Genomic DNA, 17,647 nt, shown 5'->3' with positions numbered 1-17,647 from the left:
TTGTCTCCTTGCGCCTCTTCAGTGTCAATACTGAAATGTTGGGCAGCCTTCAGCAGCAGTTTGTTGTATTGGAGCTGATTATCTAAAGGTGACTCTGCTACAGGCTGATCTTGGTGGGCAGGCGACTGGATGACATAGATATCGTCGTTGTAGTACTGGTCCTTACTGTGTAGGTCTCCTTGAGAGCCGGGGTCTGAGAGCTTTGGGAAGACAAAGGCATCGAAGATTTGGATTTTTTCTGTGACTGTCTTTCGCAGGGTAGCAGGAATGTGTTTTTTAATTAGTTCTTGCATTTTCGGCATATGTTTAGGGGACGCTGATGTGCCTATCGCCGCCTGTTTATTGGCACGCAAAAGGAGTGCTTTTTTGTGTGCAGTGTCCGAACCGACTTTGGGGGGTGGTTTCAGAGGCCGGTCCTGAGGTGAATGCGATGGCCTATAGGCTTTTTCCACAGAAACTGTGTGGGCCTCGACGCTTGAACATTTCATTGAATGTCGGCTATGTGCTTGGTGTGTTTGGACGTGTGTGTGTGTGCTATGGCCACCGGGTGTAGTCTCTGTCACAGAGCCGCAGGCCTGCTTAGTGGAGTCTGGTGCCCATACATGGGGTTCCCGATCACGTCACTAAAGACACTGATACTGCCCTAGCTGGAGCCCTCAATCACGTCGATGGAGGCTTCGGGCTGCATTGCGTGGACGGACCAGCACTTAGTCCGGCAGTCCTTAAGAGATTTCAGGCAGAAAAGTTTGCAGGACTTGCAAAGCTTTTCAGGGTGGTCCTTAGGGAGACAGTAACTGCACACTTGGGGCGTGTCCTTCCACAGGAATTTTCTATGGCAGGTAGGACAACATTTAAAAGGTGTTTTTTTCATTATAAATGGAAAGGGCAGTCAGGCGAGAAAAAGGAAAAAAGGGTGGCAGAATATGCATTCTCTAAAAGGAATAGCTGTATGAAAACCTCCACCCTCTCCCTACTGTGAGGGCCGCATCTTGTCGTTGATTCAATGAAGTTGTCAATGGAGTTGTCCGTCGAGGAGATGAATGACACTGTGGCAAAAGCAGACAGTAAAGAAAAAAAGAGAACTCTATAAATAAACCTTTAACGGATGTATGTGATCTGCCCGCAAATGTTTTGTTACTTACTTAAACCCCTGCCCCTCATGTTCAGGTATGTAGGTCAAAAATGAAGGTCAAATTGTAGAGCATAAATTAGGTCAAAAGGGCAAAACGATCAAAACAAAAAGACTAAGTTGGGATACCCCCCTTTTTTTCAAATTTGATTTTTTGCAAGGAAAGTAAAAACAACATATTTGGCTTAAGTATCAAGTTACAACCGCTCATCTGAAATTTTTGCTTCATATTGCTCTCGAGAGACTACTGTACCAGCATAGTTAGTTTAATATCCCTCCACCCTTGCCTCCGCGCCACCCCCCCCCCCCCCATTGGCAGGTCAATATCACACTTGGAACACATTATCATGCATGCATCATTATGTTGTCTGGGGCCATCCTTTTGACTTGTTCGAGATGTATTGTATTATGAAACGTTTTAGTATTGTTGGCAGGGCGATTCACAGATTGCTTAGCACATCCTATGGCGGTCTCACTAGGGAATGTAGCAGGCTCCAACCTCAACTGTTCTAGTGTTCATGTAGAGTGTTTTACAGCGTCAGAAGCATTCGTATCTGCAAAGTTGTTCCACAGTACTTCATGTTGGGCTGACTTTCCGTGGAGAGCGGCAGTGATTCTTTCCATTGTCCATATGTTTGTGGCTACTTCGATCCACTTTTTGACGGCGGATGCCGCTCGTTCCACCTGATCAAGAGGCAGGCTCGCGCCGCAAGCAGTAAGGGGGCCGCAATTCTACCCACCTTCATCACCCTTCTCCAGGCCAAACAATACAAGAAGAGGCGTTGTGAATACCCTTTTAACTAGTCCAAGGCATCGGCCTGGAAAGGAACTCTGCAACTTGCGACTGACCATGTTGGCGGAAAAACAATCTGAGGGCCCTAGACGTGTGAAGGACCATGGGTACATCACACAAGGGATAGTATTACTAACAGGCCCTGTCAGTCTGTTTTCGACTTTTGAAAACGTATCTTGTAATACTCTGCAACCACCACTAGATGTCGGACTATGCAGAGCATGTGATCTAAGCAGATCCACAAGCCTCAGGAAAACTCTTACGAGCTCTACATTATGTGCGTCAAACTAGGTATGTAGAAAAAAACAATCTGTGGGACCTTGACACGTGAGGGATTTTGGGTACACGACACGGATAGTTTTACAGTCATGTCCATGTCTAGTCCCTTTTTAATCTTTGAAAAAAAGATGCAATACTCGGTGATTACCAATATATGTTGGACTACATGCACAGCATGTGATTCTAAGCAGATTCACAAGCATCAGAATTTAATATACATTTGTGCGTGTTTTCTTCGAATTGCATTATTAACTAGGTTCAATGTAATTACCTGCAGCCACAGCTTACCTACAATTCACAACTTCCTCTTATGAGAAGCCCGATTGCTCTGTCACTCTACCAAGGTTCCATGAGTAGTACAGACTGATATTAAGTTGGGGATCTAAAAAAAAACATTGGGGTCGTTTTCTAAAGCCTTACCTCACAGTGGACTGTGGGAAAACTCAGCTAACAGGGAGCTTTATCAGTTTTATGCATAATCCCCTCTCCTAGCAAGACCCCCAGCACTTTTTGCTGGCCTTCTGGACCCTTTTCTCTCTATCCCGAAAGAGGGGAGCCTTTTTCCCTGCATTCATGCTCATTTGCTCTGACTTTTGGGAACTCTGTTCTTTTTATATTACCTTATTCTATAGAGTCTGCTTCCCTCCATATCTCTAAAAGGCATCTGTGTAACATTTTTGCACCCCCTGTGCAGTGTTGCTGGGGACCCTTTGGGATCTCCTTTTTATATGTCTTTCTGTTCTTAAGCAAAGAGGATACATATTATCCTTCCTAAAAACGTTTACTCCTTAGAGATTAGCACACCCTACCTTATGTGGAGTGCTAAGGGGATACCTAGTATGCCCCTTCACTCTTCTCATGTGACTTTAGTCACAGTCCCAAACCTAAGGTTATGGCTGGTGGCAGTGGACGTGTTCTACCAACATTGGTGCTATTCTTTACCGCAGACTGTATTCACAGACTTGGTTATGCACCAATGGGTCACCTATGTCCTAGCATGGTGGCTCCTTTCTTGGCCCTTATTCCACCATTCTGGGAGGGGGTGTTCTGAATGTGTGTTTTGCCTTTGGCGGGAACACTGTGTTCCTGCTAAGGCTGCGGTGTGTCTGTAAAGGCAGGAAGTGGGGGAGGAGTTTTACACTCCCTTGCTCTTGGTCTGCCAGAGTGCATGAATGGAACCAGTTCCCACTGGGGGGTAAGCTGTCCTGATTGGACAGCCACCTGTCCCTTTCTGTAAACTGCTGAGAGAGTTTGCAGAGGAATGAATGGGAAAACTAAATAAAAAGGTGAGGTTCCTGAGGCAGAAGGCAAGTCAACCACTGGAACAGAAGATCCGAAGCTGAATACGACCAGAGACGTCGGCAATCCCTTCCAGTAACTGTGAAGCGACCACTGTTGTCCTGACCCTGTTTTCTTTTAGACATAGGAGCACCGAATAGGACGACTCCTTCCCTTTGGCTGGTGGGACCAACTAGCCCTGAGATGAACTGCAGATGGAACCATCCCCCAAGTTGCTGTGACCTTCCAGGGCTGCAAAGGGCAAATACCAGGGGGCCTCTGACCTATTTGCAGTGCAACATCTTTGTGAGGCCGAACCTGCGCAGAACTTTGGTGTGCTGCAGTTGGACCTCCAGAGGCACAATCCCACTCATCCAAGTCCACTCACCAAAGTGCAGAACTGAGGAAGATTGAACAGGTGATAAGCGTCCTTTGTTGGAGCTGATAAAAGGTGCCAAACCCGCAGACCAACGTGGGAGACTGAAGAAATCTGCATTGAGAGTCATTTCTTGCGACTGCTGCTGTGGCATCCAATTCAGAGTCCTTCCTTTTGTCACCAGACTGAGGAATCAGGAGACTGGGTCTGTCGCTGCTGCAAAGGAAACAATCCAGCTATATTTACTTCTTCTAACCTAAGGTACTGTGGGGCTCCAGGTAGAATTTACCTCCAGCTGAATAGTCGCTCCAGTGTGACTGGAGTGCCTTACAAAGTGTTCGAGTGTCAACCCATACCTTTGGTCCAGGCCCAACAGTTTGTGTCCTAGTAGGTAGTCCTTTGTAGGGTCCCTATACCATGTGTTATCTTGCTAAGCATGTTTCTTTTAGTAACCTGGGGAACATTGCCTTTCCAGCTGCCACATAAGACTTTTCCACTCCTACACTGACTTTTGGATAGTTAGGGATGGACTGCCAAAACATTAGATAGCTGTGAAAAGTGTTACTACAAAGTGAATGACAGCTAAAGTATTGAATAACTCTACTTTTCCTGTGATGGGCTATGTTATAGATGTAAATGTGAGGATGCTGATTTCGTACATGTCCTATGGAGTTGCCCACGATTGACTACTTTTTGGCAACAGGTAACAGAAATTACAGCGATGCTGATAAAATGCATGGTTCCAGTGAGCATTCGATTGAATAACTCCTTTTCCTTTAAACTTTATTTATTAATTAAGTTTCATGCACATTACATAGTGTGCATAGTAATAGCAACACGAGGAAAAGAAAAACAGAAACATAGAACTAACACCCATCCAACAAGGCTACATATACAAGAGTGGGATTGTGGACTTTCCTCATTCCCCCTTCCCTAAAATGACAACAGAGCCAGTATACAGTTTTCATTCGCCACATGCCGCCAGGGTACGGACACATTCGCTACGCCCTCCTCTACAGGCCTTTATCTTGGTTCTCGGCCTCCCTCAGTGCTAGCATAGAACGCACTGGGTCCCAAATGTCTGCCGGTCTAGCACTTGAGGGTTGTAGCTGGCAACATTCCTGCTCCACACCACGCCTGGTCCTGCAGCCATTTTGACAATGTTGGTGGTGTTGAGCTGGACCATCGCATCAAAATGCACCGTTTCACCAGTTTCAGGCAAATAGATAATAGCCTCCTCCCTCCCCTTTGGGCCACCTGGTAACCATCCATACAGGCATCAGAGAATGCTCACCGGAAACATGTATTTTATCAGCGTCCCTGTAATTTGTGTTACCTGTGGCCAAAAAGTAGTCAATTGTGGGCATCTCCATAGGACATTATGAAATCAGCATCCTCACATCACAGGATTTATCAAACTTCCTCTGCAGTATCGGAGCCATATACGCCCGGTGAAGTATTTTAAATTGTAGAAGTTTGAAACAGGAGCTTATAGCTATCTTCCTGCTATATGAGCACATATATATTCATCTTGCATCCGTCAAATCCTCACTCAGGTCTGCCTTCCATTTCCGTCTACTAATCGGCTCCTCCAGGGGTGCCTTGCCCAGGGCCATACTGTAAATTGTGGCTACCACTCTTCTTGAATTTGCAGAGTTTGCCAGGAATCTCAAGATAGGAGCCATAGCGGCCTTTTCCGGGAACGTCTGCGACCATGCCCTAAATGCCTCCCTTATAATATGAAACTGGATTGCCAGTCCAACGTATCAACCAGTTTAGCCTTGACTGGTTCCCAAGTAACAAATTGCCCTTAAGGATAACAATTCTGGGGGTGAGGGTGTGGACTGGAGAGGGGGGGGCTTAACAGCCATGGGATAAGACATCTCTTCTGTTGTCTCCTGACGATCCTCATATGATCCTGAAGCCACGGACATCTATATTGCTGTATGCACCAAAAAAACACACCTGGTGTGACCCGAAACTGCAAAGAACACATGGATTGCCTTATAAACCGGTCAGTGATTCAATAGTCACAAGAATAAAGGTGTGTTGAGCGAGTCACGGCGTCTTATAAAGAAAATGGCGTCAGACACCGTACGGAGAACAAAGGTCTGAGCGAATCCTCTGTGAAGTCAGCTGCGGCGAGATCGAGAAGGGAAGCGCGGGCCACAGTCCACTGATGCGACATGCACCGTGGGATCTGTGAGCCGCACACCCCAGAGACTTACGTGCGACGAGGGAGTGAAACTACAAAGGATTGAGCACTGTGCGAGTGCTCCGATCGTAGGACACTGTGCGCTGGACCGTGACTTTACACGCGTGAGCGGAAGCCGGCGCAACAGAGGGCTGGAGCTCATGAGTAGCGGAGTAGCAGTGGAATGCATATTAGCCCACAGGGGATTGCAGGACTGCAAACATAGCGCCATACGAGCCCTGGCAATCCTGAGGGCGCAAGAATGTGGTGCCGGCTCACAAGCCGCGCTATAAGCTGCAACATGCCCAAACGCCTGAAGGTAGGATTCGCGAGAGTCCTGATTATAAGGTGCACGTCTTGGCAAATTGGAATATGGAGATATTGTACCGGCCGCTGGAGCGCACTGACTGGGGGTCAAGTGTGCTGTAACATAAATACATGTGATTCTCGCGATGAACGGCGAACGGAACACAAAGTATCAACATAGGAAGGAAAGGAAAATGGCGGATGTCCCAACACAAAGGCAGATCCTGAACGAATAGGGGTGCTGTTGGTATTATGGGCACAGACGGATACTCAGAGACAAATACCCCAAACGGCCACAACTACCTAGCGTGCACAATGCGGGGAGTGCAGGCATAAATAGTGAGACACACGCGGGCCACATACGGAGAGCTGGAGGACCTGTTCGGGCCCGCAGCCTGCCTGGACACACGGTGCCGGTTTAGATGGCCCAGAGTGTGGGCAGGTGCTGGATCGCAGTGCAGTCTTACATTCTTACGTGAGAGGACACAACCCAATCCTGCGGCTCATAAGTTGCTCTAAGACTCCCTTGGCGTGGCCTGTCCGGGCCCAGGCGATAATAGCTATCTAATCCCACTGAGGCTGGCTAGTGGCGAGGCTCGCCCACGAGTCTGTGGCACGACGCCATGTCCAGCAAACCTCTGACAATGAAAAGCAAGCAACCCACGTTAGGCGAATACGCCAGAACACCACCGGGCCCAGAAGGAGCAAAGACAAAACCCCTGCTGGAAGCGCGGTCAGCATGGGCACTAATCAGGAGATCCTTGCTGCGATCGCGGACCTGAAAGTGGCTTGGGAGACCAAATTGGGACTGGCTATGACTAAACTGAAAGCAGCATTGGAGCTTAAAGTCGGTGCAGTGCAAGAGGAAGTGAACCTTCTCCGGCAAGATGTCAGGTCGCTGGCGGAACGCACAGAGAATTTGGAAAAAGAGGCGGGCCCGAACACAGCAAACTGTACAACTCACAAAGCAGACCTTCACGCCTTAGTGCAACGCATGGGCAACCTAGAAAGTAGGGCGGAAGAGGCGGAGGGATGCGCCAGAAAGAACAACATCCGCATTGTTCGTTTGCCGGAGGGAGCTGAGGGACCCAACCCTACGGAGTTAATTGAATCCGTGCTACTGCAGGAGATAACTGGAGGAGTGTTATCCCAGGGGTTCGTGGTGGAAAGAGCACACAGGGCCCTGATGAGGAAGCCGCCCCCGGGTACCCACCCGCCCCCCCCCCTCCAAAAGCCGGTGGTAGCCAAGATCCTGAACTATCGGGAAAGGAGACCCGGAAGGCAGAGTTATCGTTATGAGGGGGATGTTGGAAAACCAGGAAGTGTGTATTGTAAACTTATACGCCCCCAACCAAGATGCATCGGCTTACTTTCGGACTCTGTATGGCAAAATTAGCCCCCTATTAGGTGGCGGGATCCTGTGGGGCGGTGCCTTTATTTGTGTACTTAATCCTAAGGTTGACAGATCAGATAGTAAGCTAGACAAACCCACCCCAGCTGCAAAGGTGTTACAGGCCCTCCTGAGAGACTTCGACCTGGTTGATGTCTGGAGGCAGCTGCACCCAGCAGATAGGCAATACTCGCACTATGCGGCACCACACAACCTGCACACGAGGCTGGACTACGTGTTCGCCGCTACAGAGATGGCGGAAGAGATGAGAAGAGCGGAATATAAGGCCAGGGTGCTGTCAGACCTTGGTCCTGGAGTGGCGACACCAACCTCCTAGAGTGCGGATTCCTATTTGGAAGTTCAGAGTCGAGGCTCTGCAGGACCCGGGATTCCAGGAGGATTTAAGGGAGGCGATCACAGAGTACTTCGAGATCAATACTGGCAGTGTTTGATCTATGGGAACCGTGTGGGAGGCATTCAAAGTGGTATTGCGGGGGGTTGCTATATTGAAATCTAGGACGCTCCAGGGGGGCATAGAGCGGGAGCTGCGGGGAATGGAGGAGGAGTTGGAGGACATTATGCGTAGGGGAGGCACCTCCAGTGAAGAGGGGGTCAGGATGAGACAGCTACAACAAGCTAGTGGTGAACTTTGGGACAGGTTATGTAAAATAAGCTATAAGAAATATGTAGAGATGACAGCATGCGGGGGGAGACAAGCTGGGCAGGTTGCTGGCCTGGCTATATAAGAGCGAGGCACCACGGCCGGTGATCAGGGAAATTAAAGGGGAGGGAGGCTGGATCCTGAATACCCAGGAGGGAGTGAATGAAGAGTTCCTGGGATACTATAAATGCCTCTAGGAGGACCCAGGTGGATCGAGTGACCACAAAATCCAGGAAACGTTGGAGGATATAGGCCTACCCACCTTAGATGATTTAGAACGGGCAGACCTGGATGCCCCAATTACAATTGAAGAACTTGAGCTAGTGATTCAGCACCTGCCCACCTGTAAGGCTCCTGGGTCAGATGGGCTCCCGAGTGAATTCTACAAAACCTACAATAATTAATGAGGCGCATGAGCATGGCAGGTTGCCAGAGTCCCTACGAGAGGCGGTGATCATTCCGCTTTTAAAGCCGGGTAAGCCTAGCATGGACTGTGGGTCATACAGACCCCTATCGATGCTTAACCAGGACAGCAAAATCCTTACGGCTGTGCTGGCAAATAGGCTTAAGCGAGTCATTGGTAAACTGATACATCCTGAGCAAACAGGCTACGTCCCTGGTAGGAACATAACTGATAACCATAGAAGATTGCATCATATTATTGATCAAATAAAGGAGGACCCAGGTGAACTGGCGATCGTTTCACTGGACGCTGTTAAGGCCTTCGATTCAGTAAGATGGCCCTGGCTGTTGGCGACTTTGGGAGGCTATGAAATGGGGCCGGGGTATCTTGGGTGGGTGAAAATGTTATACAGCTCTCCAATTGCTAGGGTTAAAACGGGTGCTACTAAATCAGATAAATGGCAACTTAGCAGGGGCACCAGACAGGGCTGCCCTTGGTCGCCCATGTTATATATACTAGCGTTGGAACCATTGGCCGTCTGTCTTAGACAACAATATGAAGAAATAGGGGTCCGCATCTTGTTTCATTATATGCGGACTATATACTATTGTACCTGCGCTTCCCAGAAGAGAACATACAATACATTCTGGAAGTGATGGAACGGTATGCTGCCCTCTCCGGCCTAGCAGTTAACCCCAAGAAATCTAGCACGTTCCCCCGGGGGAGATTTAGATTTGACCTACCCAGGGGGCTTGCCGACATTACCAATACCCTGGCGCACCAAGTCGTTCCGATATCTCGGAATTGACATATACCATACGACAGGAGAAGAACACAAACACAACACAGAAAAGGCAGTAGAAGGCATTAAAAATAGCATGGGATTTTGGTCCAGACTACCCCTGGCCATGATGGGGAGAGCTGCTCTGCTTAAGATGGTAGTCTTGCCCAGACTGTTACATTTCTTTGTAAATATCCCGCACGTGATCCCTAGGCGATTCTTCGCTAGTCTCCACAGTATGTGCATGGGCTTTATTTGGCACAACTCCAGGAACAGGGTGGCTCTTTGGAAATTACAGAATTCGTGCGATAGGGGAGGAATAAACCTGCCGAATTTTGAGTTATATTATTTTGCGGGACAGCTGCAGTATGTGGCAAGATGGCTGTCTGAGGAGGAGACGGCTGAAACCAGGCTGTTGTGCATGGAACCGGCCCCCTTCTTCCTCAGAGAAGTTGTGTGGCTGTCCAAGCCAAAGGTTCTAAAGATGGTGAGGCTGTTGGTGCTTGGCTGGGAGATGTGGCATAGGGCATGGCAGATGGTGGGATACCCGGCTCAGTTTTCTATGCAGGTGCCACAGGCGGCGCTATGCGGAGAGGACCCCCAATTGATACAAGGGATCCGTAGGTACTGGGAACCAATGGGCCTGGCCACCCTGGGAGACATATGGCAAGAAGGGGAGGCACTGGAATTCCAGAAACTAATAGAAGACACCAGGGTGCATAAGGGGCAGTATATAACCTACTCCAGGATTGTCAAACAAGTGCGAGAAATGTGGCCGGCGGTGGTGCTTACTGAACAACCGGATGCCACCATGGAGACGATATATGACATTTCAGAGGGTGGGCATGAGATATCCCGTGTATATGAGCTGCTGGGATCAAAGGTGGGGAGGGAATTGTCCCAATTGAGACAACTCTGGGAAGAAGCGGTGAGAGAGCCCATGTCGGATGGGCTCTGGGATCGGGCCCAAAGATATCACAAAAAAGTGTCCCGGAACGCAAGGCTCCAGCAGATCCAATTATACGTCACACATACAGCATATCTCACCCCGAGTAAGATCGCCAGGTTTGGTGGCCAGACGACTCAGAGATGCCCCAGGTGTGGGGTGGAGGAAGCCGGGATGTTACATATGTTCTGGGCCTGTCCAGAGGTGGGAAGATTTTTGTCAGAACTGAAGACACGCTTAGCAGGAAAAGGCATTACGCTGGAGGTGGAGTCGGCCTGGGCATGCATGCTGGGGGTTTCCCTAGGCCACGTAATTTAAGGCACATTAGCAAAATGAAAGACCTGGCATACATCCTGGCCAAACGGAGGATTGCAATGTGCTGGAAGGCAGCCCAGCGGCCGAGGATAGAGTGGTGGTGGGCTGACCTCATGAAATGGGCAGAAGCAAAAACAGCTGGTTGGTTTGAAGCGGTTGGGAGGGGGGGAGGAGGAGGTAGGGCCCCTAATTGGAGGCAGTTGGTGGCGACTATGGTGGGCCCCCCCAGCCCGATCACAATGATGATGATACGGATAACAAGATGACGATAGAACCGCCTGAAGAAGTGCAGGCTGATGACATGGACACATTGGCTCAAGTTAAGGGGGTGGGAGGGAGTGGGACTGAAGAACACAATTTGTAATGTTATGCGGTTAAACCTGAACATGGAAGTCCTAATTAATGTAATGTTTGGTGTGTTATAAAATAATAAAAATTGTTTTAAAAAAAAAAAAAGGATAAAAATCTGACAACATTCGCACACCATATCTGGACAACTCCGCCTCAATTCTATCGTCACACAGTGGCTCCATACCCAAGCCTCATGCTCTGGGACATAAGGAAAAACCACGGACAATTTCCGGCAAAGCCTCTCCACGCATGAACACTGCATGCCGCAGGGTCGTATTGACACTTATTCATCTTCAATGAAAGCAAGGAACTTTGTAAAGAATACAGGGACACTGACCTCCTTTCCAACCCAACGTGGAAATTGCTGGGAGTCCCTCGTCCAGTAGGACACAAACGAAACCTGCGCGGCCATGTAGTACAGGTACGGCAGAGAGAACCCACCCTGCTCCCATGTCCCAGTCAGTGTTTCCCACCTTATCCAAGAACCCTTCGGGCTCCACAGTAACCAAACCAACAAGGATTTCATTTCAGTGAAAAACTTAGCTCCAGGCCCCACAGGAATACTGATAAATAGATACAATAGTTTGGGGAGAACAATCTTAATGATCGCCACCCTCCCCCAAAAGGGAGATCGAGAGCTGCGTCCAGCTGTAAACCCTGCCCTGAAGTCCCTCCAGATACACCCCGTAGTAAGCTTTAAATAGTTGAGCTCAGGCCCTGCTAACGCAGAAACCCAAATACCTCGCCAAGACCTGCTCCCAATGGAACCTTTCCGCCCCGGGAGTGGCAAAGTGCTATCATGGGAAAAAGGATTGACAGACCAGTTCACATGCATGCCTGATATCTTGCCGAAGGCTTCAATTTCCCGGAAGAGGGGCATCAAATTATTACCAGGATCCCTGATATAAAGAATAATATCTGCGTACAATGAAACCAGTTCAAGAGTGCCCCCAATTGCCAAACCCTGATGTATATGAAGAATTCTCAAACGAACCGCCAGCGGCTCCATTGCTATTGCGAATAGGAGCAGGGAAAGTGGGCACCCATGCAGCATCCCTCTCCCAAGAGCAAAAGCCTCAGAATGCCTGCCAAATAGTCCAATCCTCGCATTGACCCCAGAATACAACAATTTCACACAAGACATAAAATAAGGTGGGAAGCCACTTCACTAAAACCGCAAATAAATAATCCCATGCAACAGGGTCAAACATCTTTTCCATGTCCAACATCGCCCCGATTGCCTGAAACGAGGGGTCAACCTGCTCCAGTAACCCAAACAGCAGTCTCAAGTTAAGAGCCATGCTTCTCCAGGGGATAAAACGGCCTGGTCAACATGTATAATGGAGGGAAGAAACGGGAGGAGTCTGTCGGCGAGTATCTTGGAAAAGATTTGTGTCCACTTTGATCAGGGATATTGGCCTATATGAAGCACACTCAAGCGGGTCTTTATCTAGCTTCAATATTAAAGTAATTATTCCCACTTGCATTGTGGGGGGAAGAAAACCCCTTTCAAGACTTTCCTGCCATACCTGCAGTAAACATTTTGCCACTCCGCAGCCAAATTCCTTAAAGAACTCTGAGGTCACCCCATCGGACCCTGGGGCTTTAGCAGTCAGTAGATCACTAATAGTCCTCATAATATCTTCAACAGTAATCAGGGCACCCAGTACCTCTACTGCTTGAACACCAGAACCTTCAGAATGGCATCACTCATGAAACTTTGCAGAATATCCGGGTGCGTGCTATCCCTAGCATCGTAAAAATTCACATAAAAGTCACGAAATACCACCAGTATGCCCGTCTGATCTGCAGCCAAAGAGCCATCCACTCGACTGATTGCAGTTATATCGGTTTGGCCTCTAGCACCACTCAACAATCTCGCCAGGTACCTCCCCAGCCTGCCCTCTTCCCCATATTTACGTGCTAACTATGGGGTTGCCAAGTAATGTACCTCTCTGTCCGGCTCGTTTCTAAACATGTTCAGGGCTGTACGAGCCTCTGCTAAAGATTCGGGAGATTTACTCTGCCTATTCCAAACATGTAGGGTCGCAAGCGTTCCTTTCAGCTCACCCAGTTTCCTGTGAATCCCGTTCAGCACACCACACTTGTTCAAGATGCAGCAACCCCTTAGATGAACCTTAAACGCCTCCCAGAGGAAGCGTGCAGATGCCATCAACCCCACATTAGTAATAAAAACGATGTTACATTGTCTTGCACCTCACAGTGATATACCAGGTCCAGTAATGCTTGACCCTTAAAGCACCAAAGTGGCCTAGCAACCATTACATTTGCCATTGCAAACCACCACACCACCACACCACCAGGGAATGGTCTGATAATGTCCTTGGGAGCATAGTACAATATTCACTGCTACGGGTCAATGCCGGACACGTTAATATATAGTCTATGCAGGAACATGTATCGTGGGCAGAGGAACAGAAAGAATAACCCCTCTCCTCGGGGTGAAGTGTCCTCCAAAGGTCCACCAGTCCCAACACCTCCACCCCCCCTTTAATTACCTTAGCCACAACAGACATAGGTTTTACACTCACTGAGGATCTATCCAGCTTCATTTGCAGCAAACATTCAGGTCCCCGGCCACTACCAGCTGCGTGTGCGCGTACTTCATACATCTCGTCCATAAAGTCTTGGAGAATTTGGGATCCTCCACATTTGGACCATAGACATTCACAAATGTAACCAAACTACTGGCCAGAGTCCCAGACCTTATAACAAACCTCCCGTCCAGATCACATTCCTGATCTATAAGCTTAAACCTTAATGATTTATGTATAAATATAGACACTCCTCGCAAATACAAGAAGGCCATATAGAATCTAGCATCCCCCCCATGACCTTGCAAAGCTAACATTCAAATTCCCCATCACATGTGTTTCTTCAATAAACAGTATTTTAGCACCATGCTGTTCCCCGTATGACACAAACATCTGCATTTTGGCATGGTTATTAAGACCCCTCACATTCCAGCTGAGGAGTGTGCAACAATCCGAGCCCCTCATTCCTGCCATACACTCCTTTGTCGTAACTATGGGCTCTCACAATATCCTTGCATTGCCACAATCCTCCAGTGCACTTAACACTTGTCCTGCTATAGACATGAACCTTATTTTCATAAACTTTCAGAAAAACCCCCAACCCTTCCTTAACCAACATTTCCTTCCCCTCACCCGCGAATATCCAGACCCACTACCAAACCCCAACCGGCAGAGACACCCCTCTAATACCCCCCACCCTCCCAACATAATTCACAATTCAGGACACCTAACTGGGGGCACCGGGCACAGCAATCTCGCCCATCCCACTCTCTATAGTCCTTCCCTAGGATGAGAAGGCCTGTCTTACAGAAATACACAGCAGATGGTCCTTCTTGCATTATAATTGAACTCTTGAAGCTGACCCAGATATTATAAATATGGCAGATGAAAACTGCAACAACCACAGCTGCACAATCTTGAGTTTAACTAAGTAAAACCAGCGATTACATGGGTCCATCTCCCTCAGGACGAAGGCAAGGACCCCATGAAGGCCGTCACCTCAGCTGGATCAGTGAAGAAGAAAGTCTTGTTGACATGGATAACCCGCAATTTGGAGGGATAGTGTATCACATATTTTATATTCTTATCTCATAATATACGTTTGCGACCAAAAAGGACAACCTTGCCCTTTGAACTGACGGAGTAAAATCTTGGAAGAACGACACATTTGCCTCCTTTTACTGTAGATCTCCCAGTTCCCGTGCTCGCTGCAAAATGGTGTCTCTATCACGGTAGTTTAGTAACCTCATGATTGACTGCACACAGGTTTTGATCTGGTCTTGGCACCTGTCCCCAGATCCTATGAGCCCTTTCCACGATGAACTGGGAAGATAACGGGGGATCCTGCAATACCTCCCTGATAAATGATTCCATAAACTGTTCCATATTGCATGCTGGCACGTATTCCGGGATCCCCACCACTCCGATGTTGTTTCAGCGGGATCTCTCCTCTAGATCCTCATTTTTACCTTTCATTTCTTTCACCACCTTATGGAGTCCGCGGATGGCAGCCGTTACTTTGCAACTCGTGTCCACAAGCACCCCCACTCCATGTTCGCGGAGTCAGCCTCTCTCTATCTATTCAGTCCTGCATTCTGTCCATTTTATATTCCATACCATCCAGTTTCATGTTCATTACTGAAAACTCATTCTTCATTTCAGCAAGTACTAAACTCAGTTCAGAGGGCTGTCCCGTGGTACTCTCAGAAATATTTTTGTTGCGGTTAGGCGTTGCTTCCTCCACACTCCCAATGGTCCCAGGTGAAGCCATGGTGCCATTTTGCAGTGCCAGCCTGGCCTTCTGCGTGAATGAAAGGCGTCCCTGCTTCTCGTTACCCTTTGCCATTCGGTATTGGCACTTCTTCCAGGCTCACCTGTGAACCAAGCTACAGTGCCTTACCCTCCTTAAAACAACAGCCCCCAGCTGGGCCAGTCTCAACTCACCCTGTAGCTTCTCCTCTGCTGCCCAAGTGTCCCCCAACTCACAGATGCACCGGTTTCCTCATAGCAGCCCGTTATCTTCCAGTGGTCCTGCTTACTTGTCGGCTGCAGCACAGACGTGTGAGTGATAACACCAGGTTCCCACAAGCCCCAACACACTCAGCGACCACGGGGGGCAGGATCACCCTAGACTGCTCACCAAACTGTGCCCCGTGCTGCCTGGTTGCATAAATGCTGGCCGACTAGGGGCTCTGCCCGATCCTCTCCCACAGGGACCAATTATCACAGTGTCTGCACCCCACCAGGGGGCTCAGGTTTGCCCCTACAGAGGCCCAGCCAAGCTTCCTCTGCGCAGCAGTTCCATGTGTTAATATCCCCACAAAAATATAGCCATACACCCCCGCATTATTTTTAAAGCAGCGAGGACACCCCCGCAAGCCCCACTCCCAAAAATGATCCCCCCCAAAAATATTGCATATGGCCGTTCCAGACTACCATATATACAGTGATATTTTTGGTGGGGATAATATATAGCGATACCTGCGCAGCACACATGCCAGGACTCAGGTCCAGGGATTAGGCGCACTTACTGCCAGGGAGCTGGGTCCAGCCACCGAACATCAGCAGCTTCACTCCAGCCGGAATCAGTATCTCCTCACCAGCACCGGAGCCCCGGACAGCGTGTCCCTCGGGGCGGCCGCAAACAAGGCTGTGAAATGCCTCCCCTCTGACTGCTCTACCGTACGGGTGCCAGTCCTGATGAGGCAGCGGAGGTCCCGCAGACCTAGTTTTTTGGGTGGGGCTGCTCCGCTCCTCCACAGTCAGCAAAACCACTGAAGCACCAGCCCGGCCCTCACATCAAGGCCAAGGGTCCCTCTTACGTGTGCGGTCTCTCCCAGCACCACACTGCGTTCGTCCCCCAGAGAGATGGTGTGGGGGGGGTGCACGGACTCCCAGTCATCTTCGGACAACGCCACAGTTGTTCGACCCCAGACTGCGGCCCTATGTTCAGCAACGCCTCATGTAGGTATGCTGCCCATTAGTTGCTCTTTTGTGGGGGAACCCCACTGAGGGAAGAGGTACTCTACGACCCCTGCGTGTAATCTCCATTTGTGTTCCTCTGGTAGGGGATCTCACCGCAGGCTCTCAGCCGACATGGACCTCCTCCTCGCATACACCTGCAACAAGGCTCAGAAGGCAGTGGCCATCTTGATTGCTGGCTCTCGAGCACTCCCTCATCCCCCTTTCCTTCTTACAGACTTTGTCTGATGTGACTGTATTACCGGAACACAATTAACGTTTATCTGTGATCTATCCGAGTGTGCGGCACTACTAGTAATACAGTAGAACTGTCACTATTGTCATTCTCTGTAACAATTGTAACCGTGAGCAACTGAACAATTGAAGCAGTCACCACTGACAAGTATTGTTGATATTTCTTATGTTTTGGGTATCTAAAAGTATTTTTTTCGAACTTACCTTGTGTATATAATATTCATATGGAATACATTACTCACCTTAAACATATTTCTGATGCTTGCATCTGCTTAGATTCACATGCTGTGCATAGGCAGACATCTATGGGAAGCTGCAGAGTATTACAGTTGTTTTCAAAATGGGGCATCGACAGGGCGTGCCAGTAATACTATTACAGTGAGTAATGTATCCCTTCTGAGGCTTGTGGAATCTGCTTAGATCACATGCTGTGCATAGATTAGCAAGCACTATTAGGAGAAGGTGGTGGGATGTGAGAAAGTTCATGGGCGATCAGATGTCTTAGAACTGCTTGTCCCACCTGTGTATCAGTGTTGGAATGAGTGTCAATGAAGTAATGTTGAGTGAAAGTGTGTATTGAGTGCCATGTAGCTGCTTTGCAAATGCTGTCTAGAGGGACATTTGCAATGAAAGCCAGAGTGGCTCCTGTGCTCCCAGTGTAGTGAGCTCTTGGC

This window comes from Ambystoma mexicanum, chromosome 2q (assembly GCF_040938575.1).
Source record: "Ambystoma mexicanum isolate Mex_15411 chromosome 2q, UKY_AmexF1_1, whole genome shotgun sequence".
NCBI lineage: Eukaryota > Metazoa > Chordata > Amphibia > Caudata > Ambystomatidae > Ambystoma > Ambystoma mexicanum.
This window is presented reverse-complemented; position numbering follows the sequence as displayed.